Raw genomic sequence first — 21,052 nt, 5'->3', positions numbered from 1 at the left:
AACCCCAGGACAAAGGGAAGCCTACAGTTCTATCACTCTGAACTAGCAGAGCTTTCCCACTGGCTGACTGTGGCCATGTCTAGCAGCAGTCTACTGTTGATTGGACCCACACCAAGCCAGAAACTTGCAGAGCTCAGACCAGGAGGAAAACAATCAGACTTTACCCTGGATCATACCTCTTTGGAAGCACTGAGATTTTGCAGGTTCATAGCCTCTCCCTGAGATCCAGCAATAACACAACCCTTAACACCCCAAGAAAGCAGCAACAGGATCAGCCCAGCCCTTCCCTCCAGAAGTGCAGACTCCAGCCTTAATATCAAGTCCAAAGAAACAATGAGCAAACCAAAAAAAAAATTCTACCATAAAGAACCAATTATGGTAGCAGAGCTGCTCAAGACACAAACGCTGAAGAAAATGACTCTAAAATATCTATAAGCAAAGTCCTAGAGAAAAACAGTGTGGCCACCAGTTCAACTAGAATTCCTGGAAAAGATGAACAATTTTTAAAAAAGTTTTTGTCAATGAAAGGAGAGCTTGAGGAAAAAACAGGAAAAGAAATGAGGTCTATGAAAGAACTGAGAGTAGTTTGGCTCAAGGTATAAAACCTAGCTAAATAACAAATTCCCTGAGAACTGGGATCAATCAAACACAAGTCAATGACTTCATCAGAAGGGAAATAGCAAAGCAAAGTCAAAAAACTAAAAAATAAATTTCCCACCCAACTGTACTCCACTAGACTTTTCCATCATATCCAACCAGGAACTTCATCACATCAGCCCTGGTCCTCACACCTTTTCAATACTCTCTACTCCTCTGAGTGGGGAGTATCTCTCAGAACATCCATATAAGAAAGGAACCTAGACCAACCATCTCTTCATTTCCCACCCTGTTGCATTTCTCTGACCTTCTCCTTGCCAGGTATCTTCTCTTTGCTCTCCTCTCCTCCCCCTTTCAGCTTCCTTTTGTGTGTGGTCTTATCCCATTTAGATTATAAATTCCTTAAGGGCAGAGACTTTTATTTGTATCACTTAGCACAGTAATTAATATTTATTAGTTTGTTAACCGACTTAAGGTATCACAACAAAAACTGATTTTAAGAAGCACCGGACTACATGAACATCATGATCATAACAAGAGCCTAGACATTCTAATTCAGATCTCTTAGACCAGTGTCTAAGTGGCCTATTGAATAGAGTCCTGAGTCAGGAAGAGTTTAAATTCAGCTTCAGACACCTACTAGCTGTGTGACCCTGGGTAAGTCACTTGTTTGCCTCAGTTTCTTCAACTATAAAATGGGGATAACAGCACCTACCTCCTAGGGTAGTTGTGAGAATCAAATTATTATAAAGCTTTTTTGCAGTGGTTGATACTGCTATGTCGCAGGTGCTGTTAGCTATTATCCTTTACAAACTAAAAATAATTCTTTCCTACAATATAACCAAAACAGCTTTATAGTGTCCTTTTCTTTCTTATTAGTCTCAGTATTCTGAACATTAGCGCTGCGGGTACCGATGACTATGCCGCACTTTCATATTTATCTTCTACTTGCCTTTGCTTTTATCTTTCCTACATCTAAAATAAGTTGATGTGCATATTTCTTTCATTTAAATAACTTTTTCCTTTTCATTGGAATAATGTCTTCAGAATTTCCTTCTTTAAAGCTTCTCATTCCTCCTGATCTTACTTTAGTCCTTGCAACTGCTTTTTCCTCAACCTTTTGAAATATGCTTTCACAAAATCTAGGATGTATTAATTTGTTCATTCAATAAACATAAAGTATCTACTATTTGCTAGGCACTGTGCTAGATACCAGGGAGAGCACTATCAATTGGAGATGTCAAACTATATGCCTAGTTTTCCTTTCCTTCTTTATCTCACTAGTTTTAAGATGAAGAGTTAACTTTCCCCTAAAATTCACATATCTACCCTAATAGATCCTCCCTCTTGGTTACAATCAATTCCGGAACAGAAATTTCTCATTGACTCTTCTACCTTTAGACAAAGAAATTATTCACTGTTCTTCTCTTGGCAGGGAACCCCTGCAGTTGTCTAGAAACAAAGTCTCTAATGATCACTATATAATACATTTATATGAGGCTTGTGACCTAGTTCCTTTAGGTCCTCACTTTTCATTTTCCTGCCTAGGTAGTTTGCATCCAATACTGCTTCTGCTTCCACTGATTTTTACTCAAAAGCTCATCATACTTCCCCATAAAATACTACTTGGACCTATTTATGGCTAGGTCTCCCTTCTCATCCAAGTTAGATATTCAGTGGTCACTCACGAACCTAATCCCACTGCTAATCCGTATAGAAACTTTGGCTGGATACAACCTGTAATGCTTTACCCATCTTTACCCAGCCTGTTACCCTCCCTGCCTCCTTCAGGTTCATCACTTTGGTACCAGGCTTAACATGGATACCCAATTGGCTTTAGTCCTACTGCTACTCAGGAATTATAGGGCTATGTCACTACACTTCTCTCCTCCCCATCATTTTTAGACCCATCCCATTCCATGTAACAAATTATACCTTTCCACATCCTTATTCTAGACCTCCCTACATCTATTCTTCCTACAATATATTTACTCATGTTACCTAGACTGGTGGACAGACTGAAGTTTTCTTCCTCATTTTTAGATTAAAGTTCTTTTGATTACATCTGCAGGATTTCTGGCAAATACATTCTTACCTAACCTGTTTGGTGACACTCCCGTCCTAGCCAAAAGCCTGTTATTCCTATATTTTTTTTAAATGAACAAGAAAATCAACAAACATGAACATTTCCATATAGATAGGCCAGAAAACGACTACATATGAAATTGTGAATCTATTACATATAGCTTTTAATATATACTTTAATGTGGTAGTATGAAAATTGTCCTTTATGTCTGGGTCCCCTTCTAAATTCCTTCCACTCTTTTGGATATTTTAAAAACATTTGATGATTTTTGCATCACTATCAGTATACTCCCCACTCTGCTCTGCTCTGTTGTATTGGTCACGTCTGAAATACACATCTTACTGTGCACATATATGGTTCACTTCACTAGCAAGAGGAATGTTTATCATCAGTCTTTTGGAGCTGTGATTGGCCACTGGACTGACCAGAGTTCTTAAATTTTTCATAGTTGTTGTCCTTTACAATGTTGTGGTTAATGTATCAATAATTCCTCTAGTTCTGCTCAGTTCATAAAGGTCTTCCCAGGATTCTCTGAATCTATGCCTTCTGTCACATCTTATGGAGCAATAATTTCATTACATTCAGCTACTATAATTTCTTCAGCCATGCCCCAATTGATGCACACTCACTTTGTTTCCAATTCTTTGCTACAACAAAAAGCACTGTTATACATATTTTTATTTAATATGTATCATTTTCCTTTCTTCGATCTCTCTTACATATATGTCTGGTAATGGTACCACTGGGTCAAAGGGTATGCTAAGTTAGTGACTTCTTAGATAAATTCTAAGTGATTGGATCAGTTCACAGCTCTTCCAATAATTATTTTCCTTTTTGTATGCTTTTTGTCAATTTGGTGGAACTGTCTTAATTTGAATTTGTCTTATATGATTTGAAGCACTTTTTTCCCCATAGGGTTGAAGGCTTAAAATTCTTCCTTTGAAAACTTCCTATTTGTATCCAATGATCATTTATCAATTAGGAATGGCTCTTATTCACATATATCTATTATCAATCCCATATCTATCTTGGAAACAAGACCTTTATCAGAGAAATTTGATGCAAATCATTATCCATTTCACTTCCAAAATTAACTGCAGTTTTTAGTTATGCAAAACTTTTTTAATTTTAAGTAAACAAAACTATCCATTTTATCTCTTATGATCATCTCTCTCATTTGGCCAAGCACATTTAGCCTATCCATAGATGTAAAAGATACCTTCTTCCAGTCTTCTCTAATTTTTATGTGACATTTTATATCTAAGTCATTCATCTTTTTGGAGCTTATTGTAGTATATGGCAGGATAACGATAAAACTCTTAATTTTTTCCAGATTGCTTTCTTAGCAGTTTTTTTTTTAAAGGGTATATGGGGACACCTAGGTGGCACAGTAGATAAAACTCTGGCCTTAGAGTCAGGAGGACCTGAGTTCAAATCTGGCCTCAGACATTTGACATTTACTAGCTGTGTGACCTTGGCCAAGTCACCTAATCCCAATAGCCTAACCAAAAAAAAGTATGTGTCCTTGAATTTATAGAAAATACTACACTGCTGTTTGCTTGCTTCTGGATCTTATGTTCCAAATCGGTCTTGCTGATCAACTTTCTTATTTTTCAGCCAGTACCAGTATTTTGTAACAGTAGCAAACTGTTTCCATTATTATTGCTTTGTAGCAGTTAGAGACAAGGTACTACTAAACTTCCTTTCTTCTCATCTTTTTCATTACATCCCTTAAAATTAGATGAATTGTTATTCTATCTAGCTCTATGATATAATTCTTTGGTAGTTTGATTGGTATGGCACTGAATCAGTAAATTAATTTAGGTATTGTTATTTTTATTACATAATCATGGCCAAATGATGAGCAATTATTTCCTCTCCAATTATTTAAGTCTTTCTCTATTTCTATAAAGAGTATTTTGTAATTTTAGTCACAATTCCTGTGTGTGTCTTGGTAAGTAGATCCCTCATATTTTATGTATTCTGTGGTAAAAATATTGAATTCTGTGCAAAAACACTGGATAAAATATCATGAAATACAATAAGATATGATGTAGGGAAATATACAACTGAAGATCCTATCAGTCAATATGATTGGAATGAAGTCACCCATAAAATGAAGGAAAGTTAACAGAATGAACTGGAATGAATTATCCAATAATATGCTGCTTATCAGAAACACATTAGCAGCATAAAGATTCTTACACATGTGTATTTAAGAGAGAGGATGGGAAGAATTTATTATACTACTTAGCCATCATGATTTCAGACAGGGCAATAGTAAAATAAACACCATTGAAAAGATAAGCAAGAAAACTACATTATGCTTAAAGACAATATAAATAATGAAATAACATTAAAATTTATATATATGCAATGAATGGCATGGCATCTAAATACTAGAAGGAAAAGTTAATCAAATTACAGGGAGAAATAACAAAACTAATACTTGGCTGTCTCAATATTCCCCTTTCAGACTTAGACAAATATAACAAAAAGATAAGTGTAAAGATCTCATAAAGTTTTATAAAAGGTAGATGTCTTAGCTGCTTGGAATAAAAAAAAAACTAATCAGAGAGCTATCACATCTACTCCTGAAATTACTTCATTATTTATGCTGCCTTTAAGCATAATGTATGTTAGGTTCATTGTATATTTCCCTCCATCATGTACTTTTATGCTTTTCCCTCCTTCTCTCCTAGCTACTCTTTACAAAGCCAAAAAGGCTTGACTGAAGAGAATACTGCCTCTAGATGACCTTCAGAATTCTGTATTACTACTACTGTGAAATACAGAACAAGGTCCTCCCCTTCATATCTGTAGTACAGAACTTAAACACATAATCCAAGAATTTGTTTTTACACTAATTTTTAGACTTTAAGTGGTTGTATAATTTTCCTGTGAAGCATTATGTGATTAAGTTAGAACAAACATTAACAGAAAAAAACAAAACTAAACCTAAATTGGGAGTAAGCTTTCAAAGAACTTATCGTGTTAACACAACATTCCTAGCTGTAGCAGCAGCTGTGGAAGGACTCCTGGAACCCATTCTGCACTTAATGAGCTGAGACAAAAACATAGGGGCAATAAGAGAAAAGAGAAATTGAGGGGAAGTGGAAGAATTAAAGAGAGAGAACAAGTTGGACCATCTGCATGCATCTTGGTACAGAGGCCTTGGACTTAAGCTAGTATTTGTACACAATCTCGTCAGGATGTGAACTAGGTTCCCCAAAAGCCTATTCTTTCTAACCCTATCCCTGTCCAATAACAGACACTGTACTATGCTTTGCATGCTTCTTTTACCTAAAGCATTTCCTGTATCCTCAATTTTGCTTCAAACATAAAGTAAATGGTTGGACTAGAGATAAAAACACATTAAGATGCAGCCAACACGCTGTCTTAAGGTTAGAATTTTCTTGAGGGCTCTGAGTTATCATGATTGTATTAATACTTTTTCATCCAATTTAAAATCCAAAGAGAAAGGGAACAAACAAGGACCTTTATGTCTGTTATTATGTTGACCCTAAGCTTAAAAACAAACCAAATTAGCTAACTGTAGTAAAAGAATGTAGCTAACTACATCTCTAGAACTGCCTAGCACAGATTTACCAAGAGAAAAGATCACAGCCTAAACCACCACCCTCTAGTGAGGAGACAGAAAAGCACGGAAAGAATTCAACTCTAGCTCTATCAAAGAGAAGGATATGTGTATGTTCATTCAACTCTCCTTTATCCAGTTCAATTGTGAAGTCTTGAAATTCCCATTCCTTTCATCATCTTTCCCATGTTTGTATATACTTTTTATGAGAAATAAATTCCTTCTCTTTACTCATTTCTTCCACAGTGCATCCCTTTATCCTTCCCTTTCTTTTCTTAGTTTAAACCAACAAAACAAATCCACACCCAGGTGCTGTCTCTGAGCCTTGAAAACATCATCACTCTGAAGGAACAACTCTCCCTTCTCCCCCATTAGAATTTAAGTGCTTCAACACTGTTCAGTGCCAGGGCTGGGGAACCTATGGCCTCAAGGTCACATGTGACCTTTCGACTGAGTCCGTTTTACAAAACAAATGCTTTTATTAAGGGGATTTGTTCTATGAAGCGTGGATTCAGTTAAAGGGCCACACTTGAGGACCTATAGGGCCACAGGCTCCCTACCCCTAGGCCTCTTCCAGTTCCTAAAATGTTCTTTTTAGATTTCTCTTCCTTCAAATGCCTTGCATTTTATAGTTTCTATTCAGCTCTGGTATTATCAGGAATGCTTTAAAGTCCTCTATTTTATTAAAAGTTTATTTTCCCCATAGGATTACACTCAAATTTTATAGGGGTAGATTATTCTTGCCTTCATCATTTGCCTTTTGGAATATCATACTGCAATTTTTTTTTCTTTATTGTAGTTGCTACAAATTTTGCATGATCCCAACAAGTACGATACTTGAGCTATTTCTGACTGCTTGCAGTATTTTTTTTTTTAAACCTGGAAGCTGTAGAACTTGACTATAACATTTCTGAGTATTTTCAGTTTGGGATTTCTTTCAGGTGACAAGCAGGATCCATTTTCACTTTGCCTTCAGGTTCTAACACATTGGGCAATTTTATGATTACCTAAAATAAAGTGTTCAGGTTTTTTGTTTGGTCATGATTTTCAGGGAGTCAAATGATTTAAAAATTATCTCTCCTTAGCCTTTTTTCCAGGTCACTTGTGTCTGTCAAGTACCATCAGTAGATGCCTGACATTTTCTATTTTTTTCTAATCCTTTGACTTTGTTCAAGTTATTTCTTGTCTCAAAGAATCTTTAAGTTCTCTTTGCTCCATTCTGTTTTTCAGACAGCCCACTACTTGAGTAAGTTTTCCACCTTCTGTTCTGAACTCTTTAATTCTCCTTTTGATTTTTCTTCTTGAACTCATTAAGAAAAATTTCATAATTTTTGTTTTTACATTGCCTAAATTTTCCAAAGTCCCCCCTCTTTCCCACTCCCATAGAACCATCTTCATAACAGATAATTTTTTTAAAAAATAAGAAAAAAAATCAGCAAAACCAAAAACATAGAAAAAAATCTGACGATTAATGCAATGTTCCACATTCACATATTCCACCATCTCTCCTCCTCCCTTGAAAAAGGAATGAGGGGAAGTTATCTTCTTAGGTCACTTCTTTAGGGCCATGCTTGTTTTTTATAATTTTGCAACATTCATTTTCAGTTATGATTGTTGTTCTTTCCAATTATGTAGTCATGGTGTATGGCATTTGACTGAATCCAAACTTCACAGAACAACTAGATTTAGTCGAAGGGCTGCACTTGAGGACCTAGAGGGCCCCATGTGGCCTCCAAGCCCCAGGTTCCCTAGCCCTGGTGTATGGTGTGAGGGAGGGTGGGTCTGCTCACTTCATTCTGTTTTAGTTCATGTAAATCTTTTCATACATCTCTAAATTTATCATTTTTGTCATTTCTTACAGCACAGTAATATTCCATTACATTAAGGTATCACAATTTATTTCGCCACTGCCCTCCCCAATCCATGTATACTTGCACTTTGTTTCTAGCATTGCTATAAACATTTTGGTGAATATGGGGCTTTTTTTTTTTAAACCAATGACTTCATTGCGATATATGCCTAACAGTAGAATGTCTAGGTTAGAGTATGGAAATTTACTTACCTTATTTGCAAAATTCCAAACTGCTTTCCAGTAACAGTAGTACCAATTCACAGCTTCACCAATAAACAATGCATTTAATAAACCTATATCTTTCACAACCCTTCTAACACTGACTCTTCCTGTCTTTTATCATCCTTGCAAATCTGCTGGGAGATGAAATCTGGGGATTATTATCACTTTTATTTCTCTTATTATTAACTATTTAAAGCCCTCCTTTATTCCTAATCACATATTTTATCTCTTGTTTTCTTTCAGCCACTTTTGTAGTTTTTGTGGCCAGGGCATTTTTTTCTTTGAGGCTTAGCTTACTGTCGCTGTGCAGTTATTCTTCTGGGTTAACTCTTGTATTTTTCTAACCCCACAGTATTTCTTCATTGTGTTTGGAATCTTGTTTATTCATATTTTCAGCCTTATCTTGGACTGGGATTTTGTTTTCAGGTCATTCCCCTCTGGCACTTTTTAGATAAGCCTTGTTTATTAGTTCTACCTCTGTGGTCTATATGACACTCATGCTAGTGACCTAGAAGGGTTGGTTCATGCACCCTTAATCTTATTCTATCCTGTGTTCTTCAGCAAATTTTTCCCTTCTGTCAACCTTAACAACTGCCTTTCGAACATTTCAAATTGAATGACCTGGAGACATCTTAAATTTCACACAGCCAAAACTGAACTCCTCCCTCATCCCAGTCCTCCCCTTTTCCTACTTTCCATTTTACTGTACAGGGTACTACCACCATCCAGTCACCAAGGATCAGAATCCCTGTAGGCACCATCCTCAACTCTTCATTTTCTCTCACTCCCCATATCCAATCAATTGCCAACTCCTGTCATTTCTGCCTTTGTAACATCTCTTCTTTAAGGTGCAAGCTCTTGACATATCACACTTGGACTATTCAAATAGCCTTCTGGATTAGACTACTTCAAGTCTGTCCCCACTCACTTCAGACCATCCCTCACTCAGCTGTCAAAGTGCAAGTCTGACCATGTCACCCACCCACTAAATAAACTTCAATGGCTCCCTATCATCTAGGATCAAATATAAAAACCCCAGTTTGGCTTTCAAAGCCTTTCACAAGCTAGCCTCTTCCCACTTTTTCAGTCTTCTTATACTTTACTTCCCTCTACGTACTCTGTGATCAAGTAACACTGACCTCCTATTTCTCACACACAATACTGCCTTTTCACTGGCTATCCCCATGCTTGGAATGCTCTTCTTTCTTATCTGGCTTCTTTAACTTCAAGTCTCAGGTCAATTCCCACTATTCAAGAAGTTTTTGCTAGTTCTTCTAGTCTCCCCTCTGAGATTACCTCCAACTTTCTCATATACAGGCATATAACTTGTATGTACATAGTATTTCCAATGTCTTCATGAAAATGTGAGTTCCTTGATGGCAAGGGCTGTTTTTGCTTTTATTTGTGTAACCACAGTGATTAGCATACTACCTGGAACATATTAAATGCTTGTCAACTTGATCAGGCCTCATCCACTGCCTTAATTTTGGATTTATCTCAATCTCCTGGTAGATCACTGAAGGTTGATTTCAGCTAGTCTCTTTCCCCTCCTGGCATGCTTCTTAAAGACAAATTGGTTCCAGCCCTACTGTGGCCCTAATGGTCACCAATGGAATGCTGGAAATCATACTGTGCTCAGTTTTCTCTTCCCAGCCCTCCTGGCATTGATGTCCAATGCCTATGTAAGTCTTGCTTCCTACTATGGCTAGGCCCTGTCTCTCCATGCAGTGATCTAATTGGTCTAAGTTTGCCCTATTTCTATAGTGACTTGAAGAGACTGGCTCCAGGTACCCTACTATTATTAGGGCTGCACTGGCTTGTGATATCCCTTGTCCAAAGAACAGCCTGGCCTCAGGATTATGGGAAATCACCTTAACTTCCTTTCTCTCCCCATTTCCATTAGCTTCTGGCCCAGTTACCCAAGTCTGTGCTGGTTTCCCTGGCTTGATCCCTCTCATAGCCAATTGTTACTTCTATATTTATCTGAGCTAGCAGTGGCTTCTCTGGTTTGACTCCTCTACCAGCCTCTACTGTCATCTGGGTGTCTTTTTAAACAGTTGTGGATGGTAGTGAAGTTTATTTCTGTTTTTTTTTCCAGATTTATCAATGGTAATTTTTAAAGATTAACTTTTATTGTTTTCAATGAACAAAAACCCACCTCTCACCTTCCCAATTCCCTCCCCAGCTAAAAATAACAAAACCATAGTAACAAATATATAGATATATAGATATAGTCAAGCAAAACAAATCCCCACACTGGTCATGTGCAAAAAACAAATGTACCATTGGTTTTTCTGGGGCCCTTTTCATATAAGTGTTGGGGTTTCTGTGAGAGAACTGGGCTTCTCTACAACCTTTTAGGTCACGATCCTAACTAGAAATCTGTTTCTATATTTTAAAAAATGTAACTTCTAATTCTATTCCTAAAAAACATCTTAATCAGCTTTTCAACTTTCAAATCTGCCATTTTCTTCTGAATCACTTGTCCTCTTATTGTCAGAAATGACATCTCCCTGTCCTTCTTCGGTCTTCTGGCCCAGAATTTCATAATCCTTAGCAATGCTTTCTAGATTGCTCTTAGCAATATTATTTGAGCTCAAGTTAACCATCAGAAATGAGTAGTAATCATCATCTTTGTCCAGTCCTCAAAAGTTTTCCAATCAGGATGTATAGTCCAGGAAGACAAGAGGCTTATTTCCATTATCAAGTCAACAAATAGATACTTCAATATCTCTCAAAAGGGAGTCACCAACCACCACTACTCCTCTCTTCTTTTTCTGGCCCAAGAACCTGGATGCTCTTGCACTTCACAGCATCTGTGGATTAACATGATCATTCTTGGAAGGATAAACAGCAACTGTTTCCTTCCTCTTAGAGGAGATCTTTTATATCTTTCACTTAGCTCCAAATGTTCAATAGTCCTCTGTGTTAGGCTTTTCCACTTTTCAAATTCCTGACATAGCTTAGGATTCTTTTATCTCGTCACATCCTTTTTCTTCCAGTTTTTAATGGATCACTTAATTCTGACAATATCAAAAGTAGGGAAGCTTTCTTCAAGTCCTTTTTCTAGGAAAGAGATGAATTTGTACTTTGACAATAGACAACAATTATATATAGCAGAAAGACAAACACTGCAAGGTCTTTGTAGATTACTGTAGAATTTCTTACTGTGCTCCATATTTTTCTGCAAGCAAGATTCCTACTCCTTTTTTCTGACAGGTCTTGCTAGTAAGTAACTCTTATAGCTAATTATACTGAAGACTTCTTACCTCCTTATTAACACCTTTACAATAATACCCAACTCTCTCCTTCAGAAGTCCTTCTTTTCTTTCAGCTCCAGTTCTCCTTGAATGGTGCCAAATTTCCCCTCCCAAAATTTAATCCTTTGCTTTATTCACAATTCCAACTCCAGTAAATCCATATCTTCAAAATTCCTTCTTCTACTTTAACTGAAGTCCTTATTCTTCTTCTTTCACCCACTACTCTCCCAATGGAACCAGAAGTGGAGAGGTTCTGGATTCACCAAACTGAAGCCTACCAGTCTGCACAACAGAAAGAGAAAATAACAGGAAAGAGCCTGCAACACCCAATGCTTATAAGCTTAAAAAGAAGGAAAGGATAAGGGTGAGGTCCATCAGCCACCGTATTGGTAGTGAATGTTTACACTTAATTATGTGTTTTTGTCACAAGAGAGGGTTTGGTCCGAAGAGGGGGACAAGAAATCATTATCATATAAAGAGAAAAAGCATTAATAAATCATTTTTAAAGACACAGAGAAATCATGATCTGCACGAATAGAGTACCCGCACCAATGGGATCATTAATCTATCAAAGTATTTTTCACTTTATACCTCTCTTTTTCTCTCATTATCTATAGATTTATAAAGGACTGATTATTTCTCTCTCATATTAATAGCCAATTATTAAAATTAGGGAGACCCAAGCTTTTTTTTTTCCCTGTCCAATTTCCTCATCTGAAGCCCAATCTCTCAAGGACTAGGCTGATGGAAGATAGAATTAACATCCTACTCATTTCTGGGTATTGCTACTCCAACCAACTAGATCAGACTTCTAATCTACAGCGAATTCCTGCTCATAGAGTTCCACTTAACTAAGTTTGGATGGAGGTAGAACTTGGTCTAGACTGCCTAAGGCTAGGGGTGGTCTCGGTGTAGAGATAGTTTCTTTGTCCAAGAGTGACAAAATGTCACCCTCTAGCGCCCCCTCATTGGAGTGAGCTCACTTCTCGCTCTAATGTTCAATCTCTCATTAATTGTTAACCAATCAAAGTTGACTGCCACCTTCAGGAACACTCTTCCAAGGGCACAGAAACTGTGAGCCCATGGCCATAAGCACTGGCATCTGAGAATGCCACTGATCTCTTTTATTAATAAAAGGCTAGCATTATTAATAAAATTATCAATAACCCAGAAAATTATGTCTCTTGAACTTTTTAAATGTTAAATATAGATATACACATATAAATATGTAATAGCTTTTTTCTCCTTTCAAAGAGATTTAATTTTAGGTATTTGACTAATATTCATAAGGAAATAAGAGCTGAAGCAACATGGTACAATATACAGTCTTTTCCTTCAAGGGGTTTAGACCTAAATTAGGGAGACGTGACCAATAGTTTTATACACAAATATATTTTAAAAAATCTTCAGTAGCTCTCTATTCCCTACAGAATAAAGTTCAAACTATTTGCTTAGTATTCAAGGTTCTACTCAATCTACTAACACTTTTACTTTCTTAGCCTTCTCATAATATTCTTTGCCATTATCTCTGTGTTGTAGTGAAGATACTTTAGTATTCTTAGCCTGGAAAATCCTTCCTACCCCTAAAGTATTATCCATTTTTTTTTAAAGCACACCTCAAATGCCACCTCATCCAGTAAGGACTTTCTCATAGGGACTCAACTAAATTCAAACAAACATTTCTTGAGAACCCATTAAGATACAACAGTTCAATGAGTTTACCACCATTAAGAGATGGATGGAGGTAGGGAATACAATAAGTAGAAATGTAAATAAAGTCATTTCAAGAGAGAAAAAAGCACTGACTGGTAGAAGACATTGCCTAAAGTCTTGTGTAGGAGGGGGCACCAAAGCTGTGTTTTGAAAGAAGCCAGTGATTTTACAAAAGGCAGACAGGAGGCAGTACACATTCCAGACAAAAGGAATTACCACAAGGCATAGAGTCAAATAGCTAACAGGCCATTTTAACTGTAAAATAGTACGCATGAAGATGAGAAATATGAAAAACTAGAAAGGTAAACAGAAGATAAAGAGTGTGGAGGGTCTTTAAATGCCTGGTAAAGGATTATATATTTTATCCTTTAGACAATACGGATCTATTGAATATTTCTGAGCAGAGAGGAATGACATGATCACTTCAGTGTTTGAGAAATACCAATTTGGCAGCTATATAAAGGATAAATTTAAGAGAACTCATGGGACCCATACAGATCATTTACTTTGATATTCACACTGAGGAAAATGAAGATAAGAGAACGAGATAAGAGATGTGAATAAATATATTTTGAAAGGATAAGAAGAAACAGTTCTCAAAAGAAACTTAAATATTTGAAAACTGCTTTCAATCAATAGAGAAACTCAAGTCAAAAGAATTCTTTTAAGATTTCATTTGACAAATGATGACAAACCCAAGATGCAGAATGAGTATTACATTTTTGGATATAACCAATGTGGGAATTTGTTTTGCATAACTATTCATATGTTACAAGAATTCTATTTTTTCTCCCCTAACTAAAGGGTGAGGTGGAAGGGAAAGAAAATAAAATTCTTATTAACGGAAAAAAAAATTATTTAAAAAAAAATTTCACCTCACACCCACGAAAACTGGCAAAAATAAGAAAAACAACAGAAACAGTCAATGCTGGAGGGGCTTCAGGAAAAAGAAATACTAATACATTGTTGGTGGAACTGAGATCTGGTATAATCATTCTGAAAAACAATTTGGAATTATTCTAAAAAAGTGACTGAAGTGTCCGTATTCTTTGAACCACAGATCTAGGCATATGGGTCAAGGAGGTCAATTATAAAAAGAAAGATCCCATAAACGTTAAAATATTTATAAAAGCACTTTTTGTAGTAGCAAAGAACTGGAAACAAGTTTAGAGAATGGCTAAACAAATTGTGGCACAAATGTAATGTAACATTACTGTAAGAAATTATGAAAATGATGAGTACGGAGACAAATGAGATTATATGAACTGATGCAAAACAAAGTTAGCAAAACCAGGAAAATAATATCTGTAACTACAACAATGTAAGTGGAAAGAACAATAAAACAATATAAACTGAATATTATGAAATTATAATGATCAAGCCTCTCCTTTAAAAAGGAAAAGTATTACGGGTGGGAAACACAGCATATATCAGACTTTATTAGTTGGTTAATTTTGTTGAACTATCTTTTTGCCTCCTTTTTATTCTTTATCATAAGGGATGGTCCTGGGGGTAGAGGGGAGGGGATATATTGGGAAATGTAGCTGTCATAACGGAATTTTAGAATTTGCAAGATTTCTTGCTGCCATTTCCTTAAGACAAAGTCTCATAACTAGCTAGAATTTGCAGAACTTAGTTAACCTCAAACTTTAGCTCCAGCAATTAACTGGTTAGTGAGAATTTCTGACTCAACTTTATTACTTTTATTTACATAAGATACATATGTCAGGTAACCAGGTATAACTCCAGTGTTAATGGTTAGTCTTAAAATTTCACCTTTATTCTGAGTTTTTACTAATCAATTTATTATTTTACATGATATAGATCTTCCCTTTCTACTATTTGTTTTTTGATCTGTAAATTTTTACCTTCCCCCTTCTGCCCTCTGTAAAATTAACTATCTATCCTGCCTATGTACCTATATAAGGCTGTTGAAAATGGCTGCTTGGGGCCCACTTGTTTTTTGTATATCATGAGTCTACACTGAGCATAAAATAAACTGGTTATTAATAAATGTTTCTGTGTGTTGATCAGTGTTATTGGCAGCAGTACCTATCAACAAATCCTTGAAAAATTTTTGTCACAGCTGATACAGAAAAACAGAATATATTAATAAAAAAGAACTATATAGGTACAAAAAAAAGTACTTTGAACATTATAAGGCAATAGTTCCACTTAATAAATTAATTTGCATAAACCACATCCCTAACCCACAGAATTAATTCATTTGCATTAACTACATTCCTTAACCCAAGCCAGGTATTTCAGGAAAGCATGGCTGAATCCCCACAAATAAACAAAAGTAATTCAAAGCACTTATCTACTGTTGACAGATCTGCTCAATGTTGTTCATTTTTAAAAGATATTATGTAAGTTCAAACTTCTGTAAATAACACTTTTGTTTAACTCTACAAAGAATTAATTTTATTTTTGGCTTTTGGGTTCAAGTTGTAAAGCCCTGGTAACACTAATTGCACATGTTTGTGTGCATTTATATGCACACATACGTACATGTACACACACACACACATACACACATATATATTTATGAACACACACACATAGATTCTGTACCTTTGGAAGGACAAAACAAAAGAATTCCTTTGAAATAAATACTTCAATGGGGCAGCAGGTAGCAGAGTGGGTATAGCACTGGCCCTGGAGTCAGGAAGATCTGAATTCAAATTTGACCTCAGACCCTGGGCAAGTAACTTAATCCCAGTTGCCTCCTCCCCACCCAAATTTTTTTAAAATATAAATAAATAAAAAGTACCTCATCATACTTGTTAACAAATGAGAATGTAAAGAATGGTAAACAAAGTATGTACCCATAAATTAGTGAATTGCTAAATAACTTATAATATGTAATAGAATATTATCGTACCATAACAAATAAATGGGTTTCAGAAAAAAACATCAGAAGTTATATGAATGACTACATAGAGTAAAACTAACAGAACTAGAACAATTCATACACTGTCTACGACATTATAAAGGACAACTTTGAAAGATTTAAGAATTCTGATTAATGCAAGGAATAATCACTACTGCAAGGAATAATCACTACACCAGAAAAATGATGATGAAACATGCATCCCATCTCTTGACGGAGGGGTAAAGGAACAATGGTATAGAACGAAATGTACATATTCAGACATGACCAAAATCACACAAATTTGTTACAAAGGACAGCTTTCATTAGGAAAATGAGGAGTGTTGTGGGGGGAATGCAAGGTAATGATAGTGATGTGAAAGAAAAATGAAGAAAAGGCATTAACACATAAAAACACACATAAAATAGAAGTAAATTGAAAAATTGATACAGACAAGAAAGGGTTAGTATAGCAGTATAATGTTAAAGTCAATGTATATATAAAAAAAGCTGCAGATTTATGGTTTCCTATGCAATCCTCTTTTTCTCTATTTTGTATATTAAGTTGTTCGAGTTTGCTATTCTTCAAGTTCACAATTTTTTAAATTATTTAAAATAAAATTCAAAACTTCCTGCCAAAATGACTGCCTGAACATGTGACATACCAATAAACTCCTCCCCTCCCTACTCTGACAAAACCTGTACGTTCACACTAAACTGAATAATGATCAGAAAACTCAATCAGAAACTTATACGCCAGATCTTCACTCCCCCCCCAAAAAAAGCCAGCCAAAAAGAACAGGAATAGAAATAAGAAAGGGAGTTTCCCTCCAGCACAATTAAAAACAGTGTACGTGTAGCTTCAAGGGTCTATGTCTAGCAGGCAGCAAGAGTGGCAGGCTCCCCTGTGAAAATCAGAAAGCCCCAAGGAGACCTTGGAAAAACTGGAAAAGCAGACAGTACAACAGTGCTGACTAGCATCATGCTCCAGTGCTTAGACTTAGATCACCTATGCCCAAGGGCTTTAAGGTCTCTAACACTCTTAAGACACTAGAAAGGACCTGAATGGGGCAGCTAGGTGGCACAGTGGATAGAGTTCCAGCCTTGGAGTCAGGAAGACCTGAGTTCAAACCTGGCCTCAGACACTTGACACTTACTAGCTGTATGGCTCTGGGCAAGTCATTTAACAAGAAGGAAGGAAAAAAGGAGGGAGGGAGGGAGGGAAGGGAGGAAGGAATGATGGAAAGAAAGGGCCTGAAGATCTAGCACTCTGAATCTCAAGAGTTCAGGGAGGCCTTACCCCAAGGAAGCAAGGTCAAGAATTTACAGCAAAATCAATCAACACTATATTCAAAAGCGCAGAGGTTAGAGCCTAAACCAATTCAGAAATTAAACCAGAAGAAATGAGTAAATCAAAGACAAGACCAACCAGTATCAAAAATTACTGCAGAGACTTAAAGGGTTAAAATGGATTTTCTACAAAGACTACAAACATATACAGAAGAAATTAGTAAGAAATCTTTAAAAATGAGAGAAAAGTTCTGAAGGAAAGAATTAGAAAGAGAATAAATAACTCAGAAGAAAAAGTGCTAAAACTTACCCAAGAAATGCACTTCCTTAAACTAGAATAGATCAAACAGAAATGATGAAAGACACAATTTTAGAGGCTCATGGGTTGTAAGAATTGAGTAACATAAGAAGAATGAGAATATGTACAAGGAAAGCAACACTGTAAAGGAAAAAAAGTGGGAAATACTTTAGAACTTGATCACTGCAATGACCAATCACCTCCAGAACATATATGGCTCTAATGGACCTATGATGAAGCATGTTACCTACCTTCCTAACAGAGAGGTAACTGACACAAAGTCCAGAGATACAGATTTTTGAACATCTTAACTATGTAGATTTGATTTGTTTAGGCTGTGCTTATCTGTTACAAAAGGGGTTTTTTCCCCTTTATTTCTCTTAGTTTTCAATGGGGGAGGGTCTAGAATAGGATCAGGATTAGCAATATAATGCAAAAAAAGAGGGTTATTATAACATTTCTTGTTTAATTGTATAGAAGAAAACAGAAAGAAGCACAAAAAAGAGCAATTTTGAAAGTAATGTGTAGAATTATATACTTTTTTTTAAGGAAACAATAGGAAACAGATTTTAAGTTTCATATAGAATCCTTTTTTTGTGTTCTGCTGTGTATGTGGAAAAGTTTAGTTAGTGTTTAAGTTCAGAATGAAAAGAGTTTCAAAAACTTAAATTAAAAATTAAAAAGTGAAGGTACCTCAGTGGTACCTTCTAATCTGAAACTGACTTACTAACAGGACTGTAATTACACTAGAGCACAGTTGTAAACTTTTATGAACTCCTATTTCAGAAACAGGAAAAAAAAGGGTTTGGTGAAACCAGTAGTATTTGTATGAAACTCATGCATAGGGCCCTAGCTGATATTAACAATTTAGATGCAAGTTTATATTCTAAATAAATTTTACTTCATTGTCTACCTACTTTGGGACCAGAAAAGCTAATTTTATTTTGCTTTTAAAGGTGTTTTTAAAGGCAATAATCCAACTTCATCTTTTTTAAGAGTCACTGTTTCTTTAACTCCAGATCTCAAATTATATATCAATAATTGTTAAACTATCTGATACTGGTGAAAAATAGAAAAGTAGTCTAGCCTAGATAAAGAAAAGCAGAAACAAACTAAACAATTCAGTTTTTAATAATTTAACAATATAAATTATTTGGGAAATAATCCCTGAATTGATAAAAATTGCTAGGAAAACTGTGGAGCAGTTTGGCAGAAATTAGGCTTAGATCAACACCTTACACCATATAGTATAATAAGCTCAAAATAGATAACCTGAATTTTAAAGGCCACATCACTTTAAAGGCCATTATAAAAAAGTGGTCAAAAAATATGAACAAACAGTTATCAACAGAATTCCAAACTATTAACAGCAAGAAAGAATGTTCCAAATTACTAATAAGAAAAATGTAAATCAAAATAACCTTGAATTTTTACCTCCCACCCAAAATATTGGCAGAGAACAAAAAACTAAAACAGTTAATTTTGGAGGGGCTGTAGAAAACCAGGTATGTGTATGTATAACTGCTAGAACTGTAAATTTGTACAACTATTCTGGAAAGCAATTTAGAATTATGCAAATAAAGTGATGAAAATGTCCATACCTTTAGAACCAGAGATTCCATTGTTAAGCATATGTCCCAAGAAGGTCATTAACAAAAAGAAAGACACCTTACATGTGAAACTATTTATAACAGCACTTTTCATGGTAAGCAAAGAACTGAAAACAAAGATGTCCATCAACTGGGTAATGACTAAACAAATTACAGTACATGAATACAATAGAATATAAGTGGACTACAAGGAACAATGAACAAGAAGAATAGAGAAGCACTAAACTCATGACTGAATGATACAGTGTGAAATAAGCAAAGTCAAAAAACAACATACACAATGATTACAGCAATGTAAATGGTACGACCAGTAACCACAAAACAATCAAAAATGAATGTTGTGAAATCATAAATATGATTGGCTCCAATGAAGAGATATGAATAGATACCTCTCCCCCGCCCCCCTGCTCCTCTGCAGAGGTTGGAGTCCAAGGGTGTGAATCATTGCGTGTGTTAGATTTTTTCGAAGTGTTGACCAGTTTTGCTGGATTTTTTCCTCTTCTTCCTCTTTAAAAAAAAATTCTTTGTTATAAAGGATGGTTCTGTGGAGGTAAGGGGGGAAAGATACAAGGGGAAATCTAGGCAATGCAAAAACAAATAATTTTTATAAGTTTTTTTAAATGAATTATATAAAAAAGATTTATGTAGAGGGAAGACTAACTACATAACAGTTCAGTTTGGTATACAGTCTCTTTTTTGGTTTTTCTTAGCATATTGAAATGTTTATGTCTGTTGACTGCTAACTTTTTAATTAAAAAGTTAAAATGCTATGATGGAATACACTACTGCACTGTAAGAAATGGCAACCAGGATGGTTTTCGAAAAACATGGAAAGACTTGCATGAAATAATGCAGGATGAAACAAGCAGAACCAAGAGAATGTTATATACAGTAACAGTAATATTGTTTGAAGAGTAACTGTTAATGACTAAGCTATTCTGAGTAATATGATAATACAAAGAACTTACGAAGAAAAATGCTATCCCACTCCAGAGAAAGAACTGATATATGGAAGTATGGTTCCATACACACACACACACACACACACACACACACACACACACACAAAATGTTGGCCTTCTTTAATGCAGGGTTGGGAGGGACAGAAAGAAAGAGAAAATTCAGAATTCAAAATGTAACAAATAAATAGATAAATTTTTTAAAGAAAGCTATGGTTACGGGGAAAGTTCTTAAGTAAACAAGGGACAGAAGCAATCACAAAAAACAGTCAATTTCAATTACATAAAACTAAAAGTTTTTGCACTGACAAAAATCAATGCAACTAGGGAAAAGAAGCAATAATGGGTAAAAAATTTTTTATCAAATATCTCTGTTAAGGGTCAGATATGGAAAATATACTGGAAAATAACACAAATACATTAAGACCAAGAGCCATACCAAATGGACAAGAAGTCAAAGGATATAAACAAAAAGTTCTCAACAGAAGACCTGTAAAATATTAACAACTATATTAAAGATTTCCAAATCACTAATAATAATAAGAATAATAAAGGAAATCTAAACAGCTCTGAGGTTTTACCTCATACCCAGTAAATTACAATGACAAAAGATAGAAAGTGTTGGAGAGGCTATGGAAGGTCACCTACTGTTACACTGCTGGTGGAACCCTAAAGCGGCCCAACCATTCCGGAAA

Source organism: Phascolarctos cinereus, unplaced genomic scaffold (genome assembly GCF_003287225.1).
Source record: "Phascolarctos cinereus isolate Bilbo 61053 unplaced genomic scaffold, phaCin_HiC Scaffold_2;HRSCAF=192, whole genome shotgun sequence".
NCBI classification, from domain to species: domain Eukaryota; kingdom Metazoa; phylum Chordata; class Mammalia; order Diprotodontia; family Phascolarctidae; genus Phascolarctos; species Phascolarctos cinereus.
The sequence above is the reverse complement of the archived record's forward strand: the minus strand, read 5'-3'. Positions refer to the sequence as shown.